This window comes from Vigna umbellata, chromosome 5 (assembly GCF_029865625.1).
Source record: "Vigna umbellata cultivar VRB3 chromosome 5, Vumbellata_1.0, whole genome shotgun sequence".
Lineage (NCBI taxonomy): Eukaryota > Viridiplantae > Streptophyta > Magnoliopsida > Fabales > Fabaceae > Vigna > Vigna umbellata.
This window is the reverse complement of record NC_142169.1, coordinates 47865893-47879845: the sequence shown is the minus strand read 5'-3', so window position 1 is coordinate 47879845 and position 13953 is coordinate 47865893.

Sequence of the window (13953 nt, the reverse complement as noted above, 5' to 3'; positions counted from 1 at the left end):
CGAAATGGAAGAAGTTGACGAAGTGGAGGAAGTTGAAGAAGTTGACGAAGTTGACAAAGTGGACGAAGCGGACGAAGTTGACGAAATGGAAGAAGTTAACGAAGTGGACGAAGTTGTAGAAGTGGACGAAGTTGTCCAAGTGGACGAATTTGACGACGTGCACGAAGTTGACGAAGTCCAGGATGTTGAGAAGGTTAACGAAGTTGACGAAATGGAAGAAGTTGACGAAGTTGACGAAATTTATAAAGTTGACGAAGTGGAGGAAGTGGAGGAAGTGGTAGAAGTGGACGAAGTGGACGAAGTGGACAAAGTGGAAGAATTGGACAAAGTGGATGAAGTTGACGAAGTGGAGGAAGTGGAGGAAGTGGAGGAAGCGGAGGAAGTGGACGAAGTTGAGGAAGTTGAGGAAGTTGACGAAATGGAAGAAGTGGACGAAGTTGAAGAAGTTGAAGAAGTTGACGAAGTTGACAGAGTGCACGAAGTTGACTAAGTTGACGAAGTGGACGAACTTGACAAAGTTGACGATGTTTACAATGTTGACGAAGTTGAGGGAGTGCAGGAAGTGGAGGAAGTCGACGAAGTGGTGGAAGTGGAGGAAATGGACGAAGTGGGCGAAGTTGAGGTAGTTGACGAAGTTGATGAAGTGGAAGAAGTTGACGAAATGGAAGAAGTTGGCGAAGTCGAAGCAGTTGACGAAATGGAAGAAGTTGACGAAGTGGATGAAGTTGAAGAAGTTGACGAAGTTGAAAAAGTGGACGAAGTGGACAAAGTTGACGAAGTGGACGTAGTAGACGAAGCGGAGGAAGTTAACAAAGTTCAGGAAGTTGAGGAAGTGGAGGGAGTGAAGGAAGTGAAGGAAGTGGACGAAGTTGACGGAGTTCACGAAATGGACGAAGTGGACAAAGTTGACGAAGTGGATGAAGTGGACAAAGTGAACGAAGTTGACAAAGTGAACGAACTGGACGAAGTTGACGAAGTTGATGAAGTGGACGAAGAGGACAATGTTGAGATAGTGTTCGAAGTTGAAGAAGTTGACGAAATGGATGAAGTTGATGAAGTGGATGAAGTTGAAGAAGTTAACAAAGTTGACAAAGTGGATGAAGTGGACGAAGTTGAGGTAGTTGACGAAGTTGATGAATTGGAAGAAGTTGACGAACTGGACGAAGTTGTAGAAGTTGACGAAGTTGACAAAGTGGACGAAGTGGACGACGTAGAGGAAGTGGACGAACTTCACGAAGTTGAGGTAATTGACGAAGTTGATGAAATGGAAGAAGTTGACGAAGTGGAGGAAGTTGAAGAAGTTGACGAAGTTGACAAAGTGGACGAAGCGGACGAAGTGGACGAAGTGGAGGAAGTAGACGAAGTGGACGAAGTTGAGGTAGTTGACGAAGTGGAAGAAGTTGACGAAGTGGACGAAGTTGAAGAAGTTGACGAAATTGACCAAGTGGACGAAGTGGACGCCGTGGACGAAGTTGACCAAGTGGACGAAATGGACGAAGTGGACGAAGTTGACGAAGTTCGGGTTGAGGAAGTTAACAAAGTTGACAAAATTTTCAAAGTTGACGAAGTGGAGGAAGTGGAGGAAGTGGTCGAAGTGGAAGAAGTGGACGAAGTGAACGAAGTGGAGGAAATGGACGAAGTTGACGAAGTGGAGGAAGTGGAGAAAGTGGACGAAGTCGACGCAGTTGAGGAAGTTGAGGAAGTTGATGCAATGGAAGAACTGGACGAAGTTGACGAAGTTGACAAAGTGAACGAAGTGGACGAAGTTGACTAAGTTGACGAAGTGGACGAAGTGGAGGAAGTGGAGGAAGTGGACGAAGTTGACGAAGTTTACAATGTTGACGAAGTGGAGGGAGTGCAGGAAGTGGATGAAGTGTACGAAGTTTAGCAAGTTTAGGAAGTTAACGAAGTTCACGAAATGGAAGAAGTTGACGAAGAATACGAAGTTGATGAAGTGGACGAAGTGGATGAAGCGGACGATGTGGACGAAGTTGGCGAAGTTGACGAAGTGAATGAAGTGGAGGAAGTGGACGAAGTGGACGAAGTGGACGAAGTTGACAAAGTTAAGGATGTTGAGGAAGTTAACGAAGTTGACGAAGTTGACGAAATTTACAAAGTTGACGAAGTGGAGGAAGTGTTGGAAGTGGTCGAAGTGGACGAAGTTCAGGAAGTCGAGGAAGTGGAGGAAGTTGATGAAAGTTACAAAGTTGGCGAAGTTGACGATGTGGATGGAGTGGAGGAAGTGGAGGAAGTGGAGGTAGTTGACGAAATTGACGAAATGGAAGAAGTTGACGAAGTGGAGGAAGTTGAAGAAGTTGACGAAGTTGACAAAGTGGACGAAGCAGATGAAGTGGACGAACTGGACGAAGTTGAGGTAGTTGACGAAGTTGACGAAATGAAAAAAGTTGACGAAGTGGACGAAGTTGAAGAAGTTGACGAAGTTGACCAAGTGGACGAAGTGGACGACGTGGATGAAGTTGACGAAGTGGACAAAGTTGACAAAGTTCAGGATGTTGAGGAAGTTAACGAAGTTGACGAAATGGAAGAAGTTGACGAAATTTACAAAGTTGACGAAGTGGAGGAAGTGGTCGAAGTGGAGGAAGTGGTCGAAGTGGACGAAGTGGAGGAAGTGGAGGAAGTTGACGAAGTGGACGATGTGGACGATGTGGACGAAGTGGACGAAGTTGGTGAAGTTCAGAATGTTGAGGAAGTTAACGAAGTTGACGAAATGGAAGAAGTTATCGAAATATACGAACTAGACGAAGTGGATGAAGTAGACGAAGTGGGTGAAGTGGACGAAGTTGACGAAATATATAAAGCTGATGAAGTTGACGAAGTGGAGGAAGTGGAGGAAGTGGAGGAAGTGGATCAAATGGACGAAGTGGACGAAGTCGACGGTGGAAGTGGAGGAAATGGACGAAGTGGACGAAGTTGAGGTAGTTGACGAAGTTGAAGAAGTTGACGAATTGGAAGAAGTTGACGAATTGGATGAAGTTGACGAAGTGGACGAACTTAACGAAGTGGACGAAGTTAACGAAGTGGACGAAGTAGACGAAGCGGAGGAAGTTAACAAAGTTCAGGAAGTTGAGGAAGTGGAGGGAGTGAAGGAAGTGGACGAAGTTGACGAAGTTCACGAAATGGAAGAAGTTGACGAAGTACTCAAAGTTGAGGAAGTATACGAAGTGTCGAAGTGAATGAACTGGACGAAGTTGACAAAGTGGACGAAGTTGACGTAGTTGATGAAGTGGATGAAGTGGACGATGTTGAGGTAGTTGACGAAGTTGAAGAAGTTGACGAAATGGAAGAAGTTGACGAAGTGGATGAAGTTGACGAAGTTGACGAAGTGGATGAAGTGGACGAAATTGAGGTAGTTGACAAAGTTGACGAAATAGAAGAAGTTAACGAACAAGACGAAGTTGAAGAAGTTGACGAAGTTGAACAGTGGACGAAGTGGAGGAAGTGCACGAATTGGAGGAAGTTGACGAAGTTGAGGTAGTTGACGATGTTAACGAAATGGAAGAAGTTGACGAAGTGGAGGAAGTTGAAGAAGTTGACGAAGTTGACAAAGTGGACGAAGCGGACGAAGTTGACGAAATGGAAGAAGTTAACGAAGTGGACGAAGTTGTAGAAGTGGACGAAGTTGTCCAAGTGGACGAATTTGACGACGTGCACGAAGTTGACGAAGTCCAGGATGTTGAGAAGGTTAACGAAGTTGACGAAATGGAAGAAGTTGACGAAGTTGACGAAATTTATAAAGTTGACGAAGTGGAGGAAGTGGAGGAAGTGGTAGAAGTGGACGAAGTGGACGAAGTGGACAAAGTGGAAGAATTGGACAAAGTGGATGAAGTTGACGAAGTGGAGGAAGTGGAGGAAGTGGAGGAAGCGGAGGAAGTGGACGAAGTTGAGGAAGTTGAGGAAGTTGACGAAATGGAAGAAGTGGACGAAGTTGAAGAAGTTGAAGAAGTTGACGAAGTTGACAGAGTGCACGAAGTTGACTAAGTTGACGAAGTGGACGAACTTGACAAAGTTGACGATGTTTACAATGTTGACGAAGTTGAGGGAGTGCAGGAAGTGGAGGAAGTCGACGAAGTGGTGGAAGTGGAGGAAATGGACGAAGTGGGCGAAGTTGAGGTAGTTGACGAAGTTGATGAAGTGGAAGAAGTTGACGAAATGGAAGAAGTTGGCGAAGTCGAAGCAGTTGACGAAATGGAAGAAGTTGACGAAGTGGATGAAGTTGAAGAAGTTGACGAAGTTGAAAAAGTGGACGAAGTGGACAAAGTTGACGAAGTGGACGTAGTAGACGAAGCGGAGGAAGTTAACAAAGTTCAGGAAGTTGAGGAAGTGGAGGGAGTGAAGGAAGTGAAGGAAGTGGACGAAGTTGACGGAGTTCACGAAATGGACGAAGTGGACAAAGTTGACGAAGTGGATGAAGTGGACAAAGTGAACGAAGTTGACAAAGTGAACGAACTGGACGAAGTTGACGAAGTTGATGAAGTGGACGAAGAGGACAATGTTGAGATAGTGTTCGAAGTTGAAGAAGTTGACGAAATGGATGAAGTTGATGAAGTGGATGAAGTTGAAGAAGTTAACAAAGTTGACAAAGTGGATGAAGTGGACGAAGTTGAGGTAGTTGACGAAGTTGATGAATTGGAAGAAGTTGACGAACTGGACGAAGTTGTAGAAGTTGACGAAGTTGACAAAGTGGACGAAGTGGACGACGTAGAGGAAGTGGACGAACTTCACGAAGTTGAGGTAATTGACGAAGTTGATGAAATGGAAGAAGTTGACGAAGTGGAGGAAGTTGAAGAAGTTGACGAAGTTGACAAAGTGGACGAAGCGGACGAAGTGGACGAAGTGGAGGAAGTAGACGAAGTGGACGAAGTTGAGGTAGTTGACGAAGTGGAAGAAGTTGACGAAGTGGACGAAGTTGAAGAAGTTGACGAAATTGACCAAGTGGACGAAGTGGACGCCGTGGACGAAGTTGACCAAGTGGACGAAATGGACGAAGTGGACGAAGTTGACGAAGTTCGGGTTGAGGAAGTTAACAAAGTTGACAAAATTTTCAAAGTTGACGAAGTGGAGGAAGTGGAGGAAGTGGTCGAAGTGGAAGAAGTGGACGAAGTGAACGAAGTGGAGGAAATGGACGAAGTTGACGAAGTGGAGGAAGTGGAGAAAGTGGACGAAGTCGACGCAGTTGAGGAAGTTGAGGAAGTTGATGCAATGGAAGAACTGGACGAAGTTGACGAAGTTGACAAAGTGAACGAAGTGGACGAAGTTGACTAAGTTGACGAAGTGGACGAAGTGGAGGAAGTGGAGGAAGTGGACGAAGTTGACGAAGTTTACAATGTTGACGAAGTGGAGGGAGTGCAGGAAGTGGATGAAGTGTACGAAGTTTAGCAAGTTTAGGAAGTTAACGAAGTTCACGAAATGGAAGAAGTTGACGAAGAATACGAAGTTGATGAAGTGGACGAAGTGGATGAAGCGGACGATGTGGACGAAGTTGGCGAAGTTGACGAAGTGAATGAAGTGGAGGAAGTGGACGAAGTGGAGGAAGTGGAGGAAGTAGACGAAGTGGACGAAGTGGACGAAGTTGACGAAGTTGAGGTAACTGGCGAAGTTGACAAAATGGAAGAAGTGGATGAAGTCGAAGATGTTTACGAAGTTGACGAAGTGGACGAAGTTGACGAAGTTTACAATGTTGACGAAGTGGAGGGAGTGCAGGAAGTGCACGAAGTTGACGAAGTTTAGGAAGTTGCGGAAGTTAACAAAGTTCACGAAATGGAAGAAGTTGACGAAGTATACCAAATGGACGAAGTGGATGAAGTGGACGAAGTGGACGAAGTTGACGAACTGAACGAAGCGGAAGAAGTGGAGGAAGTATGCGAAGTAGACGAAGTAGATGAAGTTGATGAAGTGGAGGAAGTGGGCGAAATAGACGAAGTGGACGAAGTTGACGAGGTGGACGATGTGGACGAAGTTGATGAAGTTTAGGATGTTCAAGAAGTTAACGAAGTTGACGAAATGGAAGAAGTTGACGAAGTATACGAACTAGACGAACTGGACGAAGAGGACAAAGCTGACGAAGTTGACAAAGTTGACGAAGTGGAGGAAGTGGAGGAAGTGGAGGAAGTGGAGGAAGTGGAGGAAGTGGACGAACTTGAGGTGGTTGACGTAGTTGAAGAATTTGACGAAATGGAAGAAGTTGACGAAGTGGATGAAGTTGAAGAAGTTGACGAAGTTGACAAAGTGGACGAAGTTGACGAAGTGGACGAAGTGGACGAAGTTGACGAATTTGACGAATTTGACAAAGTGGACGAAGTTGAGGAAGTTGACGAAATTTACAAAGTTGACGAAGTTGATGAAGTGGTGGAAGTGGTCGAAGTTGACGAAGTGGAGGAAGTGGAGGAAGATGACGAAGTGGACGAGGTTGACGAAGTTCAGGAAGTTGAGGAAGTGGACGAAGTTTTGGAAGTTGAAGAAGTTAACGAAGTTCACGAAATGGAAGAAGTTGACGAAGTGGACGAAGTGGACGAAGAGCACGAAGTGGAAGAAGTGGACGAAGTGGACGAAGTTGACGAAGTTGAGGTAGTTCACGAAGTTGACGAAATAGAAGAAGTTGACGAAGTGGAGGAAGTTGAAGAAGTTGACGAAGATGACAAAGTGGACGAAGTTGACGAAGTGGATGAAGTTGAAGAAGTTCGACATGTTGAGGAAGTTAATGAAGTTGACCAAATGGAAGAACTTGTTGAAGTATACGAAGAGGAGGAAGTTGACGAAACTTACAAACTTGACGAAGTTCACGATATGGAGGACGTGGAGGAAGTCGAGGAAGTGGACGAAATTGACGAAGAGGACGAAGTGGATGACATGGACGAAGTGGAGGAAGGTGAGCTAGTTGACGAAGTTGATGAAAAGGACGAAGAGGACGAAGTGGAAGAAGTGGACGAAGTGGATGAAGTGGACGAAGTGGACGAAGTTGAAGAAGTTGACAAAGTGGACGAAGTTGACGAAGTGGACGAGGTGGACGAAGTGGACGAAGTTGACGTAGTTGAAGAAGTTGACGAAATGGAAGAAGTTGACGAAGTGGAGGAAGTTGAAGAAGTTGACGAAGATGATAAAGTGGACAAAGCGGACGACGTGGATGAAGTGGACGAAGTTGAGGTAGTTGACGTAGTGCACGAAGTGGACGAAGTTGACGAAGATCAGGATGTTGAGGAAGCTAACAAAGTTAATGAAATGGAAGAAGTTGACGAAATTTACAAAGTTGACGAAGTGGAGGAAGTGGAGGAAGTGGTCGAAGTGGACAAAGTGTACGAAGTGAAGGAAGTGGACGAAGTTGAGGACGTTAACGAAGTTGACAAAATGGAAGAAGTTGACGAAGTTGACGAATTCGACGAATTTGACAAAGTGGACGAAGTTGAGGACGTTGACGAAATTTACAAAGTTGACGCAGTTGATGAAGTGGAGGAAGTGGTCGAAGTGGACGAAATGGAGGAAGTGGAGGAAGATGACGCAGTGGACGAAGTGGACGAGGTTGACGTAGTTCAGGAAGTTGAGGAAGTGGAGGGAGTGTAGGAAGTGGACGAAGTTGACGAAGTTTTGGAAGTTGAAGAAGTTAACGAGTTCACGAAATGGAAGAAGTTGACGAAGTGGACGAAGTGGACGAAGTGAACGAAGTGGAAGAAGTGGACGAAGTGGACGAAGTTGACGAAGTTGAGGTAGTTGACGAAGTTGACGAAATAGAAGAAGTTGACGAAGTGGAGGAAGTTGAAGAAGTTGACGAAGATGACAAAGTGGACGAAGTGGAGGAAGGGGACGAAGTGGAGGAATTAGAGGAAATAGAGGAAGTGGACGAGGTTGACGAAGTGGATGAAGTTGAGAAAGTTAACGAAGTTGAAGAAAATGGAAGAACTTGTTCAAGTATACGAAGAGGAGGAAGTTGACAAAACTTACAAACTTGACGAAGTTCACGAAACGGAGGACGTGGAGGAAGTCGAGGAAGTGGACGAAGTGGACGAAGTTAACGAAGAGGACAAAATGGATGAAGTGGACGAAGTGGAGGAAGGTGAGCTAGTTGACGAAGTTGACGAAGTTGACGAAATGAAAGAAGTTGACGAAGTGGATGAAGTTGAAGAAGTTGACGAAGTTGACAAAGTGGACGAAGTTGAGGTAGTTGACGAATTTGACGAAATGGAAGAAGTTGAAGAAGTTGAGGAAGTTGACAAAGTGTACGAACTGGATGAATTGAATGAAGTGGACGGAGTGGACGAAGTGGACAAAGTGGACGAAGTAGACGAAGTGGAGGAAGTGGATGAGGTGGATGAGGTGGAGAAAGTGGACGAAGTTCAGCTAGTTGATGAAGTTGACGAAATGGAAGAAGTTGATGAAGTGCAGGAAGTTGGAGAAGTTGACGAAGTTGACAAAGTGGACGAAGCGGACAAGTGGACGAAGTTGAGATAGTTGACGAAATGGAAGAAGTGGACGAAGTTGAAGAAGTTGACGAAGTTGACCAAGTGGACGACGTGGAAGAAGTTGATGAAGTGGACGAAGTTGACGAAGTTCAGAATATTGAGGAAGTTAACGAAGTTAACGAAATGGAAGAAGTCGACGAAATGGAAGAAGTCGACGAAATGGAAGAAGTTGACGAAGTGGAAGATGTGGACGAAGTGGACGAAGTTGATGAAGTTGAGGATGTTGAGGAAGTTCACGAAGTTGACGAAATGGGCGAAGTGGGTGAAGTGGACGAAGTGGACGAAGTGAACGAAGTGGACGAAGTTGACGAAGTTGACGAAATTTACAAACCTGACGAAGTTGACGAAGTGGAGGAAGTGGAGGAAGTGGAGGAAATGGACGAAGTGGGCGAAGGGGACGAAATGGACGAAGTGGACGAAGTTGAGGTAGTTCACGAAGTTGAAGAAGTTGACGAAATGGAAGAAGTTGACGAAGTGCATGAAGTTGACGAAGTTGACAAAGTGGACGAAGTGGACGAAGTTGAGGTAGTTGACGATGTTGACGAAATGGAAGAAGTTGACGAAGTGGACGAAGTTGAAGAACTGGACAAAGTTGACAAAGTGCACGAAGTGGACGAAGTTGAAGAAGTTGACGAAGATGACAAAGTGGACGAAGTTGACGAAGTGGAGGAAGGGGACGAAGTGGAGGAATTGGAGGAAATAGAGGAAGTGGACGAGGTTGACGAAGTGGATGAATTTGAAGAAGTTCGGGATGTTGAGGAAGTTAACGAAGTTGAAGAAAATGGAAGAACTTGTTGAAGTATACGAAGAGGAGGAAGTTGACGAAACTTACAAACTTGACACAGTTCACGAAATGGAGGACGTGGAGGAAGTCCAGGAAGTGGACGAAGTGGACGAAGTTGACGAAGAGGACGAAGTGGATGAAGTGGACAAAGTGGAGGAAGGTGAGCTAGTTGACGAAGTTGACGAAATGAAAGAAGTTGACGAAGTGGATGAAGTTGAAGAAGTTGACAAAGTGGACGAAGTGGAAGAATTGGATGAAGTGGACAGAGTGGACAGAGGGGACGAAGTGGACGAAGTGGACGAAGTGGTTGAGGTGGAGGAAGTGGACGAAGTGGACGAAGTGGATGAAGTTGATGAAGTGGAGGAAGTGGGCGAAATACACGAAGTGGATGAAGTTGACGAAGTTGACGAAGTGGACGATGTGGACGAAGTTCATGAAGTTTAGGTTGTTCAGGAAGTTAACAAAGTTGACGAAATGGAAGAAGTTGACGAAGTATACGAACTAGACGAACTGGACGAAGTGGACAAAGCTGACGAAGTTGACAAAGTTGAGGAAGTGGAGGAAGTGGAGGAAGTGGAGGAAGTGGACAAAATGGACGAAGTGGACGAAGTTGAGGTGGTTGACGAAGTTGAAGAATTTGACGAAATGGAAGAAGTTGACGAAGTGGATGAAGTTGAAGAAGTTGACGAAGTAGACAAAGTGGACGAAGTTGACGAAGTGGACAAAGTGGACGAAGTGGACGTAGTAGACGAAGTGGAGGAAGTTAACGAAGTTCAGGAAGTTTAGGGAGTGGAGGGAGTGCAGGAAGTGGAGGAAATGGACGAAGTTGACGAAATCGAAGAAGTTGACGAAGTATACGAAGTGGACGAAGTGGACGAAGTGGACGAAGTGGACGAAGTGGACGAAGTGGACGAAGTGGACGAAGTGGACGAAGTGGACGAAGTGGACAAAGTGGACAAAGTGGACGAAGTGGACGAAGTAGATGAAGTAGACGAAGTGAACGAAGTTGACAAAGTGGACGAAGTGAACGAAGTTGATGAAGTGGACGATGTTGAGGTAGTTGACGAAGTTGAAGAAGTTGACGAAATGGAAGACGTTGACGAAGTTGATGAAGTTGAAGAAGTTGACGAAGTTGACAAAGTGGATGAAGTGGACGAAGTTGAGGTAGTTGACAAAGTTGACGAAATGGCAGAAGTTGACGAAGTGGACGAAGTTGACGAAGTTGACAAAGTGGACCAAGTGGAGGAAGTTGACGAAGTTGAGGTAGTTGACGAAGTCGACGAAATGTTATAAGTTGATGAAGTGGAGGAAGATGAAGAAGTTGACGAAGTTGACAAAGGGGACGAAGCGGACGAAGTACACGAAGTTGAGGTAGTTGACGAAGTTGACGAAATGGAAGAAGTTGACGAAGTGGACGAAGTTGAAGAAGTTGACGAAGATGACCAAGTGAACATCGTGGACTAAGTTGACAAAGTGCACGAAGTCGACGAAGTTGACAAAGTGCACGAAGTCGACGAAGTTGACAAAGTGCACGAAGTCGACGAAGTTGACGAAGTTCAGAATGTTGAGGAAGTCAACGAAGTTGACAAAATGGAAGAAGTTGACGAAGTTGACAAAATTTACAAAGTTAACGAAGTGGAGGAAGTGGTCGAAGTGGAGGAAGTGGAAGAAGTGGAGGAAGTGAAGGAAGTGGAGGAAGTGGACGAAGTGGAGGAAGTTGAGGAAGTTGATGAAATGGAAGAAGTTTACGAAGTTGAAGAAGTTGACGAAGTTGAAGAAGTTGACGAAGTTGACGAAGTTGACAAAGTGGACAAAGTGGACGAAGTTGACTAAGTTGATGAAGTGGACGAAGTTGACGAAGTTGACGAAGTTTACAATGTTGACGAAGTGGAGGGAGTGCAGGAAGTGGACGAAGTTTAGCAAGTTGAGGAATTTAACGAAATTCACGAAATGGAAGAAGTTGACGAAGAATACGAAGTGGACAAAGTGGACAAAGTGGACGAAGTGGATGAAGTGGACGAAGTTGATAAAATTTACAAAGTTGGCGAAGTGTACGAAGTGGATGAAGTGGAGGAAGTGGAGGAAGTGGACGAAGTGGAGGAGGTTGACGAAGTGGAGGAAGTTAACGAAGTTGAGGTAGTTGACGAAGTTGACAAAGTGGAAGAAGTTGACGAAGTGGAGGAAGTTGAAGAAGTTGACGAAGTTGACATAGTGGACGAAGCGGACGAAATGGACGAAGTTGAGGTAGTTGACGAAGTTGACGAAATGGAAGAAGTTGACGAAGTGGACGAAGTTGAAGAAGTTGACGAAGTTGACCAAGTTGACGAAATGGACGACGTGGACGAAGTTGACGAAGTGGAGGAAGTGGAGGAAGTTGACGAAGTTCAGGATGTTGAGGAAGTGAACGGGGTTGATGAAATGGAAGAAGTTGACGAAGTTGACGAAATTTACAAAGTTGATGAAGTTGACGAAGTGGAGGAAGTGGAGGAAGTGGTCGAAGTGGCCGAAGTGGACGAAGTGGACGAAGTTGACGAAGTGGAGGAAGTAGACGAAGGGGACGAAGTCGACACAGGTGAGGAAGTTGAGGAAGTTGACGAAATGGAAGAATTGGATGAAGTTGAAGAAGTTGCCGAAGTTGACAAAGTGGACGAAGTTGACTAAGTTGACGAAGTGGATGAAGTGGACGAAGTTGACGAAGTTTATAATGTTGACGAAGTGGAGGGAGTGCAGGAAGTGGACGACGTTGACGAAGTTAACGAAGAATACGAAGTGGACGAAGTGGATGAAGTGGCCCATGTGGAAGAAGTTGATGAAATTTACAAAGTTGGCGAAGTTGACATGGAGCAAGTGGAGGAAGTGGACGAAGTAGACGAAGTGGACGAAGTGGACGAAGTGGACGAAGTGGACGAAGTGGACGAAGTGAGGAAGTTGACGAAGTGGAGATAGTTGACGAAGTTGACAGAATGGAAGAAGTGGATGAAGTTGAAGAATTTGATGAAGTTGACAAAGTGGACGAAGCGGACGACGTGGACGAAGTGGACGAAGTTAAGGTAGTTGACGTAGTGCACGAAGTGGACGAAGTTGACGAAGTGGATGAAGTTGACGAAGTTCAGGATGTTGAGCAAGTTAACGAAGTTGACGAAATGGAAGAAGTTGACGAAATTTACAAAGTTGACGAAGTAGAGGAAGTGGAGGAAGTGGTCGAAGTGGACAAAGTGTACAAAGTGGAGGAAGTGGACGAAGTTGAGGAAGTTAACGAAGTTGACAAAAAGGAAGAAGTGGACGAAGTTGACGAATTTGATAAAGTGGACGAAGTTGAGGAAGTTGACGAAATTTGCAAAGTTGACGAAGTTGATGAAGTGGAGGAAGTGGAGGAAGATGACGAAGTGGACGAGGTTGACGAAGCTCAGGAAGTTGAGGAAGTGGAGGGAGTGCAGGAAATGGAGGAAGTGGACGAAGTTTTGGAAGTTGAAGAAGTTAACGAAGTTCACGAAATGGTAAAAGTTGACGAAGTTGACGAAGTGGACGAAGTGGACGAAGTGGACGAAGTGGACGAAGTGGAGGAAGTGGAAGAAGTGGACGAAGTGGACGAAGTTGACGAAGTTGAGGTAGTTGACGAAGTTGACGAAATAGAAGAAGTTGACGAAGTGGAGGATGTTGAAGAAGTTGACGAAGATGACAAAGTGGACGAAGTTGACGAAGTGGATGAAGTTGAAGAAGTTCGGGATGTTGAGGAAGTTAACGAAGTTGACCAAATGGAAGAACTTGTTGAAGTAACGAAGAGGAGGAAGTTGACGAAACTTACAAACTTGACGAAGTTCACGAAATGGAGGACGTGGAGGAAGTCGAGGAAGTGGACGAAGTGGACGAAGAGGACGAAGTGGATGAAGTGGACGAAGTGGAGGAAGGTGAGCTAGTTGACGAAGTTGATGAAAAAGGACGAAGAGGACGAAGTGGAAGAAGTGGACGAAGTGGATGAAGTGGACGAAGTGGACGAAGTTGAAGAAGTTGACAAAGTGGACGAAGTTGACGAAGTGGACGAGGTGGACGAAGCGGACTAGGTTGACGAAGTTGACGTAGTTGAAGAAGTTGACGAAATGGAAGAAGTTGACGAAGTGGAGGAAGTTGAAGAAGTTGACGAAGATGATAAAGTGGACGAAGCGGACGACGTGGACGAAGTTGACGAAGTTGATGTAGTTGACGTAGTGCACGAAGTGGACGAAGTTGACGAAGATCAGGATGTTGAGGAAGTTAACGAAGTTGACGAAATGGAAGAAGTTGACAAAATTTACAAAGTTGACGAAGTGGAGGAAGTGGAGGAAGTGGTCGAAGTGGACAAAGTGGACAAAGTGGAGGAAGTGGACGAAGTTGAGGACGTTAACAAAGTTGACAAAATAGAAGTTGACGAAGTTGACGAATTTGACGAATTTGACAAAGTGGACGAAGTTGAGGAAGTTGACGAAATTTACAAATTTGATGAAGTTGATGAAGTGGAGGAAGTGGTCGAAGTGGACGAAATGGAGGATGTGGAGGAAGATGACGAAGTGGACGAAGTGGACGAGGTTGACGTAGTTCAGGAAGTTGAGGAAGTGGAGGGAGTGCAGGAAGTGGACGAAGTGGACGAAGTTTTGGAAGTTGAAGAAGTTAACGAAGTTCACGAAATGGAAGAAGTTGACGAAGTGGACGAAGTTGACGAAG